Below are 21,007 nucleotides of genomic sequence, written 5' to 3' on the forward strand. Positions count from 1 at the left end.
CATCTTTTAAAGTGCAACCTTTCAGATGAAAAACATTTAGGTCTCACAGATGAGTTGGGTCTCTACTTTGGTTTGATAAATCGGTAGGGTAGGGGAGGACAAGAAGAAAGATTATTCCTGTAGAGGATAGTGTAATCTCTATGAGGACAGGACTTTCATTCTGTCTCACTCATTGATGTATCCCAAGGCCAGCTACCTTGTTCAGTCACCATAAATACATGTGATAGCATCAGTGAGTAACAGTGTGAACAAGGTATACATGTTCAATGAGCCAGTGTGCCAGGGCAAACGTAGCAATCTTCCTGACCCCCTCCCCCCGCATCCCTTCTCTCTCTCTCTCCCATATTGTGAGAATATGGACAGTGGCTCTTTCTTGCCTGTGTGGCCTAGTCTGAGCCAGGTTGTAAATGCTCATGTGACTTTGAGAATATAAATACATCTGAATCCAACAAATAATATACCCAAATGATACCTTTTTTCCCCCTAACTTATGAAAGCACAATGCTTATTATTTCATACAGATATTTTCTTCTATGTGGTTAAATATCTTTGGTATTCAAGTCTTTGAGATATTGTCTGTACTAAATTCATTTTCAATAAACCCTTCTTAAGGATATCCCAAAATAGTCAACACTATTAAGATGACAGTCTTAGGAAATATCTTCATACCTGCTTTTTTATCTAGGCAGAAATATGAGGCTCCTAGCTTGAACACTTGAATTGGGTGTCCCTTCCCTACAACCAGAAATTATAAAATGTTCAGTATAGATTTTTCAGGTAAGTCATGCATTTCCATTAAAATTAAAGGAAGCAGTGGGAATATAGATTGGCAATGTCCTCTGAGAACTTCAGGTGGTAGTCTCCCGGTGAGGAAGGAATGAAAGTCCATCAAGCATGGTGAGAACATGGTCACAAACACCTCTGTCTATAAAAATTAACCCAGAAATAAAGTCTGAAAACTGGTTCTGAAATGTAATCAGTTTTAATGCTAGCAATTACAAAAATGCCTTTGGATAAATACCTCTCAGCAAGATGCAAGCAGCGATATTAGAAATTTCTGATGAACCTTTCACTCCTCTAAGAAATGGAGCTTATTCTGTCCCCAATAATTTTACCAAATTTTTTAACAGGTGTCCCAGTGAATGGAAATGCAGACAGGCCTTCTCTTCATACCCAGGAACTTAGGACTTTCCAACATTGTAGCTGTGGTCAACATGTTGTAGGAATGAAACTCTGTATAGCATCACAATCAAATGAATAGTGCCAATCACAGTGGCAGGAATATCCATAAAAGAAAGCATGGAATTTCTGACATTTTGCACTTAGTAGTTAAGGCAGCAATGGCACAGGAAAAACTGTACTTTTGGGTAAAGTAAGTTAAGGATCTCAATATCTTTGTGCATTATCTGAAGATCCTGAGAAATAAAAGACTGGAATCTGGCAGAGTGAAATAAACATGTAGTGACTAAGACTTGTAGCGAGGTCAGGAGTATAGGTTTGGGCCTTCACTGTGAATGGGTAGGCAGGGCATTTTCATCTTGGTTTGAAAGGGCTTATGATAGGCCAGGTAGGATTTTGAATTGTGAAATGGACTTCTAAAAGCTTTGGTCATAGCATAAGGCTTTTTGTGGGCCAGGAGGTATTTTGATCTTGGCAGGAGACTACAAGTTAGGCATCTTTGAGCAAGGATGAATGGCTGTTACTGTAGGGGCAGGGCTGTGCAGGATGGCAGCTTGACCTGACCACCTCTCAAGCTGCTGTGGCCTTAAGCAGAGCCTTCTAGGCCTAGACAAAGGCAGGGGAGGACCACAGCACACACCAGTGGGTCAGACTCCCACATGACACCCATAGCTGAGGGAAGAATTTTATTACAAAGAAGAAATAACCTTCATAAATATATCTTGAGCATCTTATTTATTTGCATAGGTTGCTTCACCAGGATGGTGGTAGCTTCACTAAGAGTAGTGAAGCCAAGTCAATGATTGGCTAATTATTCAAATATTATTTGCTGTGTAATTCAAATGTGCTATGTTAAAGCGGCTGGGGAGATCTATCCTGGACTATTCTATCTTGGTTAGATTTTTTTATCTTGGACCACACTGTGTCTCGTCCTGAGTATATTTCCAAATGGCCTTTTCATTACTCAGAAAAAACACCTACCCCATTGAATGCCATTAAAAGCCAAAGCTGCTTTAGAGACAGTGCCATGATAATGTGGCATAGTTGATGTTATTTGCCCTTCTTCAAGTGCAAATAACCATAAGTGCCAATAATGCATGGACAGAGACACAAGGCTGAGTATTTTCAGAAGTGACAAGATCTTAAATGCCATAATAGCTTTAGTTAAAGAGGAAATATACCATCTCTTGTCCACTTGCAGACCTCCAAGTTCCTTTTCTGTATGATAAAGACATACTAATCTAGGGGGGGACAGCAGGGGGTGGGGAGTTGGGGAGAGATAGCATGGGGAGAAATGCCACATATAGGTGAAGGGGAGGAAGGCAGCAAATCACACTGCCACGTACACATCTATGCAGCAATCTTGCATGATTTTCACATGTACCCCAAAACCTAAAATGCAATAAATAAAATAAAAAACATGTAAACGAAAGGCAATAATCATTACAATTTTATATTAGACTTTCTTGCAGGCATAGTGCTTTATCATACTGAGAACATCATAAGACTTTGAAGTCAACAAGACTCAAACAATTCCTGTCTTAGCATCCGCACTCATCTTCACATCTCTACCCCCCACCTTGTGACCCTCTGAACACTGACTTCTGTCCTTTGGGGCCTCTTTCCTAGTGTTCTGATTGTTCTTTAAGATTGACCTCTCACTGATTGGTTTTATAATATTTAGTCTAACTAGTTACTAACATCTACATTCTTCTAGAACACATCTGTTGCTCTCCAGTCCCCTATCTTACTTGAAATATGGAATTCTTATCATTAAACTGTCTTCATCTCTGACTCTGTCAAAGTTCTGGCAATAAGATTCTAGGCTCAAATTGAAGAGAGTTTAATAAAAAGATTATTCTCAGAAGTGAGGGGAGTGCTAAGAAAGTAAAAAATGCATGATGATGGAGCTAAACTCGTAACTTCAGGAAGCCGGTACCAACCCTGAAGGATTCTGGCGATAGCAAGTGCTAGAGAAAGTGTGATAGATGCTGTGACCACAGGGAAACAATGACTGGTAATGGGCAAGCATGGAGAGACAAAGGAGTAAACTCACCAACTATTCCTTCATCTGAATAACTCAATCTTTTGTCAATGCCTTGCATTATCAAGACCCAGCCAGAGGTGATGATGGTAAGAGGCCTGAAAAGCAGACTGCCGGGGTCCCCTGGCAGAACAGTGTATGTGTGTGAAAGCAGAGCCAGAATGATTCGTCTAACATACGATATTTGACCCAGTGGCTCCAGTAATTTACAATTCTCCCTTACCTCCGCATAATCTACAGAAGACGGCCCAAGCCTGACATACAAAGTCCTCCATGTCTTTGTCCTACTGATGCTTCTGGCATTATCCCCAGACACTCTGCCTCCTGTAATTATTCTAAAGAATTATATTGGAATTTTAGTAATCTCCTTCATATACCATGTCACTCCTTTCTTTAGGCCCTTGTTTGTGGAATTGCTTCTGGCATATCCTTCTCTCTTTTTTTAACCAATGTAACTAAAATATCACCTCTTGTAGGAACCCTTGGCTGAAAGTTACATAATCCTATACATATTTCATTTTTAAAATGTACCCCTAAATTAGATTGTATAAGATGTATAGTGTTCTGATCTTTTGACCAATGAATATGGAATTTCTTATGTAGAATCCTGTCTGTCTTGCCCACAGGGAAGTCTCCAAAAGGTAGGACAGGGTCCTCTTTGGGTTTATGTCTTAGCAGGTAGCACAATAGCTGCAAATGGTGAGTGATTTATATACCTGCTTATGGAACTGAATCGAATAAAAGTCCATATTTTATTTTTCTAGACCATGAGAAGAGAACATATCAATCTTGATTTCTCAGTAAATATTTGCTGCTTGATTTAACATAAAACATATCTTAAACCCATATTTGTCAGTTCTCACAAGCAAGGGAAATGGGGGAAATTTTTTTCTGTGCTTGTTTTGGATTTGAAGTATCTTAGTTTTCAAAAGACTCAGTTTGCAAAAGCATAAAAAACAAAATAAAACAGTTGTAGCAATTCTGAAAGTTAATAAAATGAGCTAGTCAATGCAATTAATCAAATGCCCTCATTAGCAAAACACAAGAAGCAAGACAGTAGTAAGTATTATACAGAGCACATTAATATATATGAATAAACCAGGTACTGGCATGGTACATTGTTTTCTAAAAATCCCTTCTGGCCACAAACTGCATCTGATTATGTTTGATGTTATTCAAAGTACAAGAGCCTCTGAAGCCAAGGCCTAAATGGGGCTGACAACCAGACGTGGCATTTGAGCCTTCTAGATTTATAGCCTATTTCCAAGTTACTTTTCTTACTCTATTCACAAAAAAGAAAAGAGAAATGCCACCTGACCGAAAATGACCAATGAATGTTCATAAATCTCTCTCAAGTCCTATCAAAACTAAGGTTTCCGTGGTAATTCTCCTATAAAAAGAAACGTAAAATTTATTCCAAACGGGGGTGGGGAGGGAGATGCTTGCCTGAATTCTGGAAGCCAGGGCTTTTGAGTAAAATTAGCTCAGGCTTCTTCTGGCAGAAGTCACATTTTGGCCCCTCATTTCATGAGAAAACCATTTGTTGTGAAATAGAAGAATTCAGCCTGTGTGCGTGTTCATAAATCCCCCATCCCACACCCTCGACTGCACAGTGACGTGGGTCCCCATCCCTTCATGCCTTGTTAGGGACAGGCTGGGCCAGCTGGCCAGGCTGTCCATGTCCTTAGGCCTAGGCATCATTGTCCCTGAGCTCACCCAGCCCGCATCCCTTTGAAGCCGCTCCAAAGAAACTTTATCCCTCTGTTCCAGCTGGTGTTTCATTAAGCCCTGGCTTCACAGGATTTTCCACTCCCATTGACACATCAGAGCAAAGATGTAGCCATTAAAATAATGAAGAAAAAGGGAGCAGGCAGGGAAAAACGGTTTGAGGGGAAATTGAAAAGGAGTACAAGGTTATTTAAAAAATAAAGACCAACTGCAGAAAAATAAAATGTACCCACTTTCTCATCACTTTTTTCCTCCCCTATATGTACGTGTGTGTCCTAAGCTGTCCAGATTTTTCACAAAGTCTCACAAGGAGTGACTTCAGAGAGGCACTGGCTCTGTGAAAAAGCCGACAGTCACAGGTCTAAATTAGAAGCAGCCGATAAGAATCCCAAAGTCATTCTGAGTACACATGAAGGCAAAGGAACTCTGCATGAAAGATATAGTGAATCTTAAATCTAACCTTCTTCTGAAGAAAAAAAGAATCATTGTATCTCCTGCTGGTTAGACATCAAGCCCACCCAAGTTATTAAGACCCTTTGTGTGACCTCCATGGTGTGTAGCACCTCTGTCACCCAACCTGGAGTGCCTGTTCCAGACTGTTTTATCACCTCTTCAAAGGAACATTGGCTCCACACTTATCTAGTGATAGTGTTTCAATGCTTACCTTCTCCATGGGTAACGTATCTATGATGTGGTGTTTTCTTCAAAATTAGATTATGATTTTAAGAATCCAGAAATTGTTGCTTTGTTGTTATCTCAAAACAAAGACCTTGTTCAAGACTCTGCACAACTTATATTTTTCACGGCATCTGTCCAAGGTATCTGCAGACTTCAGTCACCACAACCTCCATATAGACAAGGAGAATGTCACAGAAGGACTTTAAGTTCCTAAAACAGCTGTGACAAAGCCCATGCACTAAACCTACACTCTACTCCCCTGGGCTCTAATTCAGGCATTGTGATTTCATTAACTATTGTCTTCCCACAGGAACTAAAAGCAGTGACCTAGAAGTGGGTTCTTAGATATATGCCTGATGACAGCAGGGTAAGTAACAGCTGACATGTAATTAGTGGAAAAAACAAAAATGAAAACAATGAACAACCATATTGCTTCTTGGTACAAAATTTGATGTCTACAAAAACAGATTTTGAAGTGCATTCAATAACTGCTGTTCAAATACAAAATGCACATATTCTTAAAAGATGTGCTACAAAACTGGCCAAAATTTGTTATAAGAAGCAGAGAATATCAGGTGTTTAAAACATTTTTGTATATGCTTCCTATTTTAAGTATTTCAGGTAAAATTGTGTGTCATCCACATAAATGTTTATATGATCATGAATCAGTTCTTGTTTATGCCCTTATTTGAAGATTATGAAAATGCTTGATTATTTAACTATACAAGCCTAGTGATACTAAGAAAAGTTCACAAGTCACAAGAAAAACCTACTAGTGTAGTGATCCAGTGAAAATATAAACTCGGAGGAAACAGGGCTATACAGGAAGAGATCTTGGCTCCAGAACAGGATAAATCCATGTTCAAATCTAAGCCCTTCCTTCTCTGCATTGGCATTAAGTGATTCTGGTCATATTCCCCAATATCTGAATTCTAGGCAACACTGGTGAGAACTAAGTGAGACTGTGTATGTTTCAGAGTCCATTGCAGGCTCAAATGTAGAAAATCTGCATTGCAAGACTTGGTTGTTGAGGGAGGCATTCAGTAAGGCATTTCACAAGCATATGTGGTGGGGCTGAATATAATCTTTAGGAAAAAAGGAATCAATAAATCATCATAGGTATGTTAAGTTCTTAAGAACTTAACTCTTCCATAAGGAAAATACAAAAGAAGGGCTGAAAAAATATTTCTTCCCTTAAAGAAATACAAGTTTATTTAAGAAAATATCCTAGTCCATTTAGGCTATTATAGCAAAATATCATAGATTATGTGACTTATATACAATAGAAAGGTATTTCTTATAGTTTTGGAGGCTGAAGAGTTCAAGGTCAAGACACCAACAGATTTGGTGTCTGGTAAAAGCCCGTTTCCTGGATTGTAGATAGACGTCTTTTACTGTGTCCTCATGTGGCAGAGGGGCAAGTGAGATCTCTAGGTTCTCCTTTATATGGACACTAATTCTATTTGTAGGAACCATGCCTTCATAGCCTAATTACCTCCCAATGGTGTTAGCTCTTAAAACTATTGCACTGAGGATTAGGTTTTAGGGTATGAACTTTGGAAAAACACAAACATTCAGCCCACGTAAGATAAGATACACAGATGAACCAACACTTCCAGAATAATACAAGGAGATGACTGAGTATTGCCTGGAAGATTAATTGCTATAGTTAGCAAAACTGAGTCACTGTGGATTGGACATGTAATGAGAAGTTTTGTGGTGATACTGGGACTTGGACAGTTGGAGAAAGGGCAAAGCGGGGCGCGGTAGACGTGATGAATAAAGAAGGCATGGGTGTGGTGAGGAGCAGGGTCAGCAGTGAATGGGCTGACTGGACAACTCTGGTTCAGTGCCTGTTTCTGTAGCACCCCGACATCAGAGTCACACACAGCGTTTAGAATCTCACCACTGCCACTTCGAAGTTCTGGGCCGAGGGGCAACTGAAATAACACCACAGAGCCTAGGTTTATATACCTACCTTGAAGTTAATACCTACTTTGAAAAGTTATAAAGAGAATGACATGTGAAAATGCATGCTGACCACCTGGCACGATGTCAAAACTAAGCATTCCATCTCTAGCCATTTTTATTTGTTCCACTATTCTCTATTGTTGACATCATCCTTCTTGTTTACTCTCTCACATTGCCTCCTGCACACGTTCCTTGTCTCTCACATATTCTTTGAACTACCTTGACTCTAATCTTTATCTAATTGCAGCATAGAAATTGCTCTCTACCCTTAACTTCTATTCCTTCTGTTCTCCAGATTATATCTATCAAGTTGCTATCTTCCATCTCATCTCTCAAAATCTATATCAAATCACACCACTTTTGCAATCCATTCCAAGATTCCTAGGCCCATTTTTATTGCACTTTTTAACCTTGTTATAGCCCTTGCCATAAACTGAATTATATTATAATTTTTAAAGCAGGTGACAAAGTCTCATTGACTTATGAGCCCTTATAAGGCAAGAATAATTCTGTTAAATTTAATTTCCTCCACGGTCACTTTGCATACACTTGATGAGATAGGCCTAAAGCATCTGATTCTCGTGGGTGTGTGTGTGTGTGTGTGTGTGTGTGTGTATTTCCTGAGAATGAAACCCAAGTTACTACTTTTAGAATTCAATTAATATTTTTTTGTTGCATGAGAAGTCTTAAAATGATTTAGGAATTAATCTGATAATTAGTCCTGAGTTCAGAGAGCACCTTAAACAACAGATTTATTTATTTTGATTACCTAACCCTTAGATTCTTAATGATAGCAATTTATGCTTCTTGGATTGTAGACATTGTGGGATACCCCTGTGTGTGTGTGTGTGTGTGTGTGTGTGTGTGTCCGAATGCTATGCGATTCTGTATTTGGCTTCATGCATATTTTTCAAGGTTTTAAAATCCATTAACTAGAGCTTATTTAGCCTCAGCTGATATGATAGCTTTTATTGTGTGAGTATGTGTGGGGATTTTTTTTTTTTAAACAGAAGCCAAGTGTGCCCTTTGGATGAATTGATTTCCTCAATCTCATGGTGAAATATTGCATTTCAGTTGTCACTTTTGATTTATTGTTTCTTTAAACATTAAATCTTCCTTTGCATTTTTATTGGTTTCATTAAAAATGTTCTGCTCATCTTTTTCATGGCCACCTCCATAAAGGCAAGGAAAGCCTCAGTCAGGGAGCCTTGGGGGACCTGCAGAGTCCCCTCCTCTCTGCTGAGTCCTCCTGAATGCTGCCCTTCCATTGGCTGCAAGTTCTTAAGAATCTGCAGACAAACCAACAAAAACCCTGCCTGCTTTTGTTATGGAGTTTATAAAAACATGTATTAAATCTAATAACTTCTGTGTGTAATGAGGCACAGAGCATATGTCAGAAGTATGGTGTCCAAACAGCAGTGGGCTTGAATGGTTTATCTTGCTGGCAAATGTGTTACATGAGATTTGACCCTTAAATTGAGCACTGGGAGAGATAAACAGGGTAATCAAAAGGACTCCCGTACAGTCACAGGAACCTGGAGCCATCTGGTCAAGACGAAAATAAATCAGTAATGCAACTGGAAATGGTCTCCAGAGACCTTTGGGGATTGGTTTAGCATCACTGTCTCTCAAATTGTGGAGCAGAGGAAACTGACAGCAAAGATCATGAAACCAACTCTAATTAACACACACAGAGCAAAGGACTCAGAAGTCTTTCAGACTGAAATGCCTCACACCTGAAAGACTAAAAGCCAGACAATAATTTGAAAGTCCCTCAGCTTGGTAAAGACAAAAATAAAAGCATGTATTGATTGTAGGCCTTATACGGAGAAAAAAAAAATTCCATTAATCAGAATTTAACAAACCAGACCTTTTAGCTATGCACCATTGTTTTGTTCTTTGAGTAAAGAAATCCAGTATCTGATCTATCTCTTTAAGAAAATCTCTTAACTTTTTATATATGTGACAAGTGGGAAATGAACAAAATTACACAAAATGTTTGAGTAAAACCATTTTTTATTCAATATTTTCTTTCTCTTTTTCTTGAAACTCGGCCAAAGCCATTTTTTGTAACTGTTACGAAAAACTCTCTAGAGTTACACTGATTCAAACCCGAAAAAGATAAACCATCAGTAATACAAATTAACACAAAAAACTATAAATACTGATTTTGATTTTTGAAAAATTTTAAATTATACAAAATAGTTTTTTACTGACGTCACATAAAATGTTTTTGAATAGCAGTTACATTTTTGAAGTTATTTACGATCACTTAATGGTCAATGGTATATTGGCACTACATCTGCCCAATCTTTCATGACCCCATTAGTCTGTGTTACGATGGCAATTGCACAGCAGGATTCCTCATCCATCACAGCTTCCTCGTTTGTTCAGCTCACACATAAGCGCTGAGTGCTCGCTGCATATAAGGTACTCTACTTATAATTTTGAGAGTTGGAAATGTGTGAGATAATGTGCCTGTCTTCAGGTTATAGATTCTGGAGGGGGATCAGACATGGAAATGAAGAACATCCTGGATGGAGTCCCCAATGAAGTTCCAGACACATGGTCTCGGAAAAAGCAGGAACAGACATCCCATCTCATTGTCTCTGTCACGTTGAACCTCACTGCACCTTGGTTTTCTCACCTGGCAAAAGAAAATCATTACTCAATTTGTGGTTTTCTTTTGCTGTTTTAATAAGATAAGGCACATAAGGCACTTAGAATAGCACTGGGCACATTGTTAGCACCAAGTTGGTTGGAAGCAACCAGTTATCCTATTTCATATAATTATTGCAAATATCTCATTTGTTACGACTGTAATTTGGTCCCCTTATATGCTGACTCTCCTTGGGCCATGTGTTTTGTTTCCCCTGAGACCTAGGCTTAATGATGTAAAAGGTTTCCTCACAGCTTTGCTTTTTAACTGAGACTTTGGCCACTGTTGTGGGGGATATAGAAAAACAAGATGCTGCTGCTTTCCCAAGGAACTCCAGTTTTAGGTGGAAAGACAAGACACACACACACACACATACACACACACACACACACAGATAAATACACACAAATTGTAATGATGGAACACAATACACACACAGTGGGTAGAGTGGTTTCAATCCCATATGGCACGATGACAGAAACCCTAATAGCCATGCTATCTGCTACCAATATGTAGAGAAAATGAGAGTCTTTGGGACTAGGCAGTTGCCGTGGTTCTCAGCAACTTGAAAGTGGTAATGAAAGAACATCACTGGCATGCATACCAAGAGTGACCTTCCTTGAATCCTGTTCCGAATCTCCAGTGTGCATCTTGAAATGCTTGACCAGGTTAAAGCTATTGGGGAAGAGTACTAGACAGGGAAATAAAAGAAGCAAACAAAAAAATTATGGTTCTTATTTCTGCTCTGCCACCTCCATAAGCAAATCAGCTAACCTTACGGAGTTTTCAATTTCTATCAAAGAAGGCAATTATACCAGAGGGCATGCAACTTCTCTTTCCTCTCTAAAAATACTGTCATTCTACATAGGGCCACAACTTTGCGTTGCATTGCATTTGTTCTTAATATGCAACGATACACACACACAATCTTTTCTTACAATGACCTTCACACATTTCCCTTCCTATCATTCTGTCAATTTGGGAGTTAAATTAACATTTGCTATTAACATTATAATGGACTATGTAAATATTGCTCACAGTTGAGCCATGTAATGAACTATGATTAAAATATAATTCTTCTTGCCCAACTTTTCCTTTACTCTGAAGTTAATAATTTTCATTCTGTCTCTGTCTCTCTTTGGTTTTAGTTTTCAAATTCACCCAAAAATTTTCTGATAGCACAGACAATCTCTAAATATAGTACAAGGTCATATAGTAATCATCTATTGCACATTTTCTTTCTTTTGGAGGCACCTCTGCCACAGCCTTGTTTCCCTCTGCCTCATTCTAAGATGGTTATACTCCAGACACATTTATAGTACTGGGATTTCCCTTCAACATCATCAGAACTTTTCAATTGCTTCTCTTCTGTTAAAGTCCTACATCCTTGATCACATGTCTCCATCTTTCCTGTTTAAGAAGAAAATCTTTTATAGTAGCTTTCTCAGAAAGAATGCAGGAAGAATACGTTTTATGAAACTCAGTGTGTCTGAAAATGATTTTATTTTCTCATCATATTTCATTGAGCTTGGGCTAGGTATTACATTCTAAGTCAAAGATTGCCTTCTCAATAAATTTGAAGGCTTTTCTCCATTCTTTCTGCTTCAAGTATCTCCTTTTCAGAAATAAAATGATTCTGATTCCAAGCCACTGTCCTCATTTTTTTTTTTTTTTGTTTTTTTGGTCTATGGATATTTTGGATTATCTCTGTAGCCCCACAATTCTGGAATTGTAAGATGTTATCTTTTGCTGATGGTCTGTTTTTACTCGTTGTACATGGTATTAGCTGAACTTTTTTTTTCTTTTTTAAAAAACTCTGGAAACATACTCTTTAGATCTGGGAAGTTTTCTTACATTAGTTCTTTGATAATAGCATGAGTTCAATTTTATATGCTCTCCTTTTCTCAAAGTCATCACTCTCGTACTATAATCATGAACAGATATTCTAGTTTCCCTGTCTTGGTTCTTTTATTTTCTATTTGTTTTCCGGTTCTCCTTGTAGATTTCTTTATCTTTTCATTGAGTTGAACTTTGAAATTTCTACTCTAAATTTTCAAATTTCTAAAATCCTTTTCTATTTTACTAAATGCTTCTTTTGTGAAACAACCAATTCTTACTTTACAGATGTATTATCTTTATTTTCCTCTTTTGAAAAAGCCATTTTAGACTTTTTGAAGTTCGGTTTCTTCTGGTCTCTCTTTATCCATTTGCTTTGATCTCTCATTCTTATTTTGCAAGACTTCTACAAACATCAGGTGATTACTTGTGATCCATTTATAATTAAGAGTGAGGCATCAAAAACTTATCTGGATTTCTGTACTCATGAGCAGGGCTGTCAGTGAGTGGCTGTTACTCTAAGGTTAATCAGGGAGTAACAGCTTTTTCATTTAAGCCACGATATTTTCTGAGTCATTCAGACACAGACTTGAGTGGTGAAAGCCCGACTTTCCAGCATTCTGGAAGATGATAAGGAGGAACAGGCCAGGACCTGGTAATTTTGTTATGTAAACGTTCATTAATAATCTGATTTAGATGCAGCACTTTCACCTCCACCTTCAGCTATAGTTGTTCTTTATAAGACCAAGCTTTTGTAGTCCCATTGCCGCAGTACACAAACCTCCAGTCTTCTGAAACTACCAGCAGATTGAGTCCCCTGGCTGAGCAAAATAAGGAATGGCACCTGAGTGTTTAATTACTCCTAAAAAAGACTTTCAATCTATCCTATAGTTTTAAGTCCTAATTTACACTTCCATCCTCCAAGGTTCTGGTGTCTCCCAATCTTAAAAACTGTCTCTGTCATCAGTCTTACCAATATTTGGCTGGCTTCTTGTAAGCACTTTGATTTCAATTTTCTTTGATGTGCTCTGCTGGTGACCCTCTATTTGTCTTATTACAGCTCCTCAAGTTTTCTTGACCTCTTCCATCAGTTATTGTATCTCTTTGTAACTAAATGTTGTTTTTTTTTTTTTTTTAACTCTTGATGCCCCATTATAGTTGGGTTTCAAGAGGGATTGAGAGATAAATGTGTGTTTAACCCTTCCTAAAAAAATCAAGACAGAATTTTAATAGTTGCAGTCCAGGCCTTAAGATGATGCATTCAATGAGCTATTTAGGGGCAAAACATGATATGTGTAATTTCTCAAGTTAAAATGTGAGATTGAGCCCAAGCTTTTAAAATACCCATTATTACAATTAAATAATTATCTGGGGACTGTGAAACAGTACAGTATTTGTTAACATTTTTGAGAGTCATTGCAAAGACAGTAGTAGTCATGATGTTTGTTTCTTATCTCCGGAATGGAATCTTGATAGCAAAGAGATTTATTTCTTAGCATCTTCTGATATTTTATTGTTTTGAATAAAACTACAACCTTAGGATTAATTATACCAGGTACAACTAGAAACTATGATGATGAACAGCATTGTCACTAGAGAAATCTTCAATATTTACTCTGATGGATCTAGATCACCATAAATACCCACAATGTTAACATCAGCTGTTTTTAAAAGTATCAGTACAAATGTGCTTGGAAATGTTCATGTCCAGGAAATGTGTGAATTTTCCTGGAGGCTGCAGAGCTAGAGATGTGTGCAAGAGCTTTTCATCGGGATATGTTCTTAATATGGCATGATAGAAGATTAGAATGATGGACTTAGAAGTCCAAGAAATTCATAGTTCTTGACTCCAACTGAAGATATTGAAGAGGATTTATTTATATTGCATTCCTGATGTCACCAATGTTTGTATAGAGATCAGACATTTATCCATATGAAGGGTAAACCTTCCTGTATTGAACAGCTGAATGGTTAGGTCTTCCTTGTGTTAATCTTAAAACCTATCTCATTGATTACTTTGGATTCCTTTTATTCCTTATTTTCCTTCTCCCTCTTTATGGTAACATTAAATAAAGCCTCTAATCTGACCATGAACAAAAAAAAAAATCACAGGTAAAGCCACAATGGCATTTTTCAGTGAAATCTGACAGATTTATCAAGAAACACCTATGGACCTAACATCTAAATTCTAGGATTCTTGTTTTACTGATGCTTCCTTCAACATTCAATCATTTTCCTAAAGATCACAAAGTTTGGTGTATGTATACATGTATATGTGTGAATATGTGCATGTGTGTGCACATGAATATGTGTAAGAGTAAATGGGACAAATTAGGGAAGGTCAAAGTATAGATAGGACTTTGGAGAAGGATGTTAGCAAACTGTATTCAAAAGCAGCTCTAACATTGTTTCTGGACTTGAAAATGCATTATTTGGAACTGACTCCAACATCATCTTACAGCAAGCGAGTCTCTTTGCCTATTTAGGTTTTCTTGACTGCCTCAAACTCTTATTGTTGGTAAAATTCTCCCAGCCTCTCCAATAGTAGCCTCTTATGTTTTCACAGAGAAATGCTGAATACAATGTATCACTTCCCCCAGAGGAGTTTATATTTGGGAGAGAAGCCTTATGAGGACCATTCTGTCCTGGAACACCCATTAAGTGACACCTCCATATTCCTGTGCTCGGTGGGGTTTATTTTTCTGCATTTAAGATTGGCCCTATCTGGCCACTTAGTTAAAGCTCTTTGTCTTTTTTAATCAATGATGAGGAGGATCAGGAGGAGGAGGAGGGATGAGTATGAGGATGATGATGAGGATGATGATGATAATGATGGATAGAAATGAGGATGATCTTGTGACAGTCTTTCCCAATTTAAAGATGTTTGGAGTTAACTACCAAGATGTCAAAGCCTTTATTACTTGGAGAGAATTTGAAGTGGTTAGAAATTTCAATCCACAAACTCAGATGTGCAAGACAGATCAGTTTCTTCTTCTATAATTAAACTTAATTTCAATTTAAAGTTCTCAGTCTTCAGAATTTTAATCTTGGTCTAATCAGTTTCCCTTTTTTCTCTGAAGGGCTGGGTCTCAGTTCAGAAGTGTTTAGGCAGTGCCAAGGTGTTAGAAGTAACAGTATATCTGAAACTTAGTCAATGGTGAATATAGGTTACCATTGAGATGACCTTTCCCTCCATGGGCCTTTATCTCCCTTTTATTCATGATTCTGTTGCATATACACTACACATTGGCAACATCCATATCAGTTTTAGGTCATGAAAATTTTTCCTTGGTTTCTTTGTCACAGCAAGGCTAACTATAGCTATTCCTCTCCAGGCTTTTCTTATTTAGACACAGCCTAGGAATCTACCAGCTAAATGAGGCATGGACTCCTTATACTCCACAAACTTATCTGGCATTTTTCTAATCACGTAGGGTGCAGCTTCCATGTTCCTATCCCTGTAACTACAATGTCTGTTATCACCATTTTCCTGTCTTTTGAGGACTAATATTGGTCAATTTTGTGGTAGTGCTCCCCAAATTTCTCCTATGCTTGTCTCCTCATTTTCCCTAAAGACATCAATTTTTAGAATACATTTACTCCCCCATACACAAATATGGCAGAAAGGTGTGGAGGTGGCAAGGATCAAAGGTGACACTAGATCACCTTCCAAAAAATTGTATAACATTAAAAACTTTCACTCAGTTCCCATGAGGTAAATGTATGGGAAGCTTTAGAATTTACTCATGTCAAATCCTTTCAACTATTCATAATATTATGGTGTCTTATTCTTCTTTGTTCTTTTTTATAATATACCCTGTTCACTGTCTATGATTCAGTTATAAATTTATTCAACACACAACTATTAAATTTCTATAGTTTAAAAAGATTTACAAAATTTGGGTTACTTCTCTGCACTCAAGGTGTGTTTCTATATAATTATAAGTTCACATAGAAGGTTGAAAACCACCAAGACCATATCAATGTTTGACCAAGGGAACTAAAATAGAAAAATGACTGTTTATAGTATTTTTTTCCCCTTTGGGTTCTTGTCAGGCAGGACATTGCTGGAGAGGAGGAAGGAGAGGCCAGGGTGAATATTGGAAGTGCTCTTTGGGTAGCATCTTTCAAGTGAGGACTTGAGGGGTGATTTCATCATTCATATTAAATATTTTTTGAACTCTAGATTATACTACACAATATTTTCTTTTTTTCAACTTCTAAGTTCCAGGGTACATGTGTAGGATGTGCAGGTTTGTTACATAGGCAAAGGCCTACACAATATTTCAAACAAATGAATAAACAAAACAGAGTGGAAAGGAAAGTCACCTATCTTTGAATATGAGTGACAGGTAATATAGGTAAAACAGGTGGAGCTGCTAGTAATCAACAATGGAAACAGCAGTGGCTTGAACAAGATAAAGGTTTATTTTTCATATTTGAATGAAGTCAAGAGGTGGAGAAACCAAGGGCAGCATGGCAGCTAAGGAGTATTTTCAGCATCTTGGACCGTCTCAATATTTTCACTTCTTGTAATACTGCCAATAAGCTTAAGCCAATACGAATTAGAAAGGAGTGGTGGGAACAAAGGAAGGTGCCCAGTTTAATGAGCTCAGGATGTCCATTGCTGAACAATGGTAAGCAACGGGGATGGATGCACTGAGGGAAGGTGACATGAAGCCATGATATAACCCACGGGGGTCAGGAAGGCTTTTCAGCCTCTTAACAGCAGAAAGACAAGGTAGTGTTGCAACTAGTATCTTAAAATGATCTGTCTGACGCTGACGTGAAGAATGTTTTTTTAAAAAAGATGACATTGCAGTAAAAATAATTTAAGGAACATGGAAATAGCCACAAGGGAGTAGTGGCATTTGGAATAGACAAAGATAAGAGCAGCCTAGAGACATTTGTGATTTCATTTCATTTTAAATATAATCATCCATGAGCTCCGTGAAGGGATAAGTTGGGAAACTAGGGAAGTAAGCAAAATGATTTCATTATTTTCCTTATTTTAGCCACCAGATTTGTTGCATCTCTTTCCCCATCTTGATACATGCTGATGAACTGTGCTCAGGCTGGAAGACTGAATAAGCAGCCACCACAGGATGCAATGAAAGGAGACCCAGGACTAGTCTGTCAGTTCCATCAGAAAACAAAAGTCTTGATTCTTTAAGTTCTCTGGTGCCTGAACTTTATCTTACAATAATTTTTGTTTTCATCTCCTAGAGGCTTTTTGATCTTTAAGAGTCTGCTCTTACATGCAAATACACCTATGAGGGGAAAAATACGTTAAGCAATAGTTTTCCTACTTTAGCCTCATAATTTTCAGGTAAATATGAAGACATGGCAGGTCTGAGACCCAGACCAGTAACATGGGTGTTTTGAAGGATGGGTAAGCTGGAAAGGGAAGACGTACCAATTGCCAACATTTCCAAAGGCATGGAGGGAATTTAATGTGTTCATTCATTCAACATGGCCAGTCCCATCTCTGTGTCTCTTCTGTAGCTAAGTGAAAGGGAGGAATCAGACTGCAGTTCACTAAGTTTCTCTATTCCTGGGGTTGTCTGATACCTGCATGTGACTCTTGGAAATCACAGAACTTTGTCTACCTATCTTTGTTTTATGAAGAACAAGAGTCATGGGTTTAACAGGCTATGGAAGAATTAAAAGAGTGAGTGATCAGAGCAGTTTGAGATTTCTGTGAGATTTAAGATGTTGGCTATTGACAAAATGGCATCAGAATTGGAGATTAGCAATAATCTCAAATACTATCCTAAGCTGGGTTATCCACATTCCTTCAATACTTCATAGGATGTTTCTGTCAGTTTGGATTCCGTGCCTAAGGAATGAGGATGTAGGAGTCACTGGGAGGCTGTTTCATGCTGCAGATGACACCGAACAGCAGACATGTGAGCAAACACGTCATTTCTCTGTAGGGTGCACAGAAAATACACAGCCTTAGTGAGGCTTTGCTCCCTCCAAGGGAGAAATATTCTGTTTATCACAGTAGCTTGTCATTCGTTTGCAGAAAGAGAGCATTGTTACAACTGAATGCTGGAGTTGGGGAAAATGTCACCCTAACTGTTGACACAAGCAGCCATCTCATGGGCTAGAGACTAAAAACTAAAGCCTTTGGAGCAGGCACATCCATGTGGGTGGGAAGCCTGGGTGAAGGGAATGCTAGGAGGAAGAGGTGCACATTATGAATAGGAAGGATGTTCTGGGGAGCGATATTTCTTACAGTCTAATTGCTCTGTGTTTTATAGAACCTGATCATTAGGGGATCCTGGGCATGATTCCACAGAGATGTTCTTGTGAAATAAAGCAAGAGGCTATTAAACAGAAAGTTTAAACATAGCTACAGGGAGACATACTTCCTGACAACTTGACAGATGTCTTGGAGTGACGACTCCTTCCTTCATCGCTAATTACAAAATCATTTGTCTTAAGGAAAGGACAAAAGAGAAGTAATTATGAAAAACATGATTCTTAAGGGATAAAAAGATAACATCAGTTTAAAACACGGAAGCAATCATAACCACTTAGAATCATTATTAGTTTGGTGGAACCAATGACAGGTTGCTGTTTAGAAACCAGAGGGAATGGGGTTCCTGAAGCAGAGGGGAAGAAAACATTCAGTTTCTTGTTATGCTAAACTTATCCCCAGACTCCCGAGACTTCTTTTGATGAACAGTTCATTAAAATTTCCGACCGCAGATGAATTTGAGCTAAAATACACAAATGTTTTAATTATACATTCCTTTTTAATTACACTAATGACTTGTAATGTGTTTATGTTGGTTTAGAGTTTAATTTCTTCCCTTAGATTAGGTGGTTGACTTAAGGACTGTGCTTTTCAGTAAAATAGCATGATTCATCAATGTTTGATTATGAATTAATGCCCAAATGTAGAAGAGCTGTTGCCCTTGGAGGGATTGCTTTGCCCATGAACAATTGCCTATCCTTTGGGCCCTGGGGAAAGTGCAGATCTGGCCATGTTGCAGGCATAGGGACAGGAGTTTTGAGGAAAAAGTCATGAATAGTTCCTAGGATGGAAAGGTGTTAGGAAAGGGAAGTAGCTGAATGGGGAAGGGAAGAACCTCATGTATGAGACATGTCCATTTACGGAGGCTCCGTTGATATGTTGACAGAAGAGTCAGAGCCAGCCCAGGATCGGGCTGTGAGGAGAGCAGGTGCACTCCTGTTGGTGACCATCCCTTTATGCCCTCTTTGGGACCTCTCATTTTAAGGTCCTCTCACCTTTTCCCCCAAAGCAACCTATTGCTGCAGCCAATCTCAGCATAAAGAATAAGATCTTGGTAAACACTTTCACACTGATATGCAACTAAACATGAATCTTCAGTACTTAGATTTCAAAAAAAGATTCTTATGTGAGAAATGCTTTACATGGTGCTCTTTTTACAAGGGTTAAAAGCTAGCTAGACAAATATGCCCACTGAGCTGCTTCTCTCATGCAATGGATATTGGTGATTTTCTTCAGTAGCATCCCTTTGCCCCACTCTGGTAAGAAACTCCCCTTTTTACTCCACAGAAACCATTCCATGTGATATGATTGAAGGTAAAACCATAATCCCTTGTCCTCTCAGCACAGGCCCTGACCTCATGTGACTCCGGCCAGCCAGAGTATACAGTCTCCTAGGCTCAGAGACTGGTTGAAGGCAATCACCTTTCAGAAACCAGACCACTCAAGGTCCTCCCTAGGACATTTTTGCCAAGCCTGTCATGGTAACCAGAATAGTACCCCCACCTGCTCCTGAAATATGTCTATATCCTAGTTCCTAGAACCTGTGAATTTGTTACTTTGTGAAGGAAAAGATACTTTGCAGATGAGATTCAGATGAAAATCTTGAAAAGGGAGATTATCTTGGATTATATTCACTTACTTATAAGGACTCTTATAAAAGAGAATCAAGAGAATTAGAGAAAGACATATGACAGTAAAAACATAGTCAGAGTGATGCAATTGCTTTGAAGACAGAGGGAGAGGCAACAAGTCAACAAATGTAGGCAGCCACTGCAAACAGGAAAAGGCAAGGAAATACTATTTTCCCTAGAGTCTGCAGAAAGGAAAGTAGCCCTTCTGACATCTTGATTTCAGTCCCCGTAAGACCCATTTCAGACTTCTGACCACCAGAACTATAAGATAATAAAGTTGTGCTGCTTTAAGTCACTATTATTCACTGTAATTTGTTACAGCACCAATAGGAAAACTTACATATTTGTCAGGGAAGATGTTATGGCTCAGCTGAGAGCTTGATGATCTGAAAACCATCATGTCTGTTGCATGGAAAGAAGCTATTAAAGAACTGGGGAAAGAGGCAGGAATCCTTGATGATGCTATTTGAATCTCTTGGTCAGCTTGGCCTAAAACCATACCCTACCATTCTTCACAGTTATATGAGGTACTGCATCCTTTATAAAATCTTTGGTTTATGCTAGTTTGAATTATATATCTGTCACTGGAAACTAAAGGTATTCTGGTTAGTGTACTCACTTAATATAATAGTAGCAAAACATGCAAGATAAATAGGGATTTTTTCAGTAGATTAGTTCATAATGCTATGGTAAAATTTTGTTGTCATATACAGGTTGATACTGTTGTATTAAATTGCCAAGTGGTGTTTGCACCTATTGCAGTTTTTGCATTCTTGCAGTCTTCTTCCAAAATGGCTCTATTTCAGAATGTAGGATGGAGACTTTATACCATGCTCAAATGGAGGCAATCATGGCAATTTAACATCAATGCAGAAATACATATTTGGGTATAGACACTTCCGATGCCTGAAATTGCACCATTATGGCATCTGCCTCCTCTTAGTAGATATGTGGCCACCTCCTTCAGTGGCATCCATCTGACTCAGCTGCATGTAGTAGTCTTGTAATTGGAGAAG

Source organism: Aotus nancymaae, unplaced genomic scaffold (genome assembly GCF_030222135.1).
Source record: "Aotus nancymaae isolate 86718 unplaced genomic scaffold, 86718_ANA_hifiasm-v0.15.2.pri h1tg000020l, whole genome shotgun sequence".
NCBI classification, from domain to species: domain Eukaryota; kingdom Metazoa; phylum Chordata; class Mammalia; order Primates; family Aotidae; genus Aotus; species Aotus nancymaae.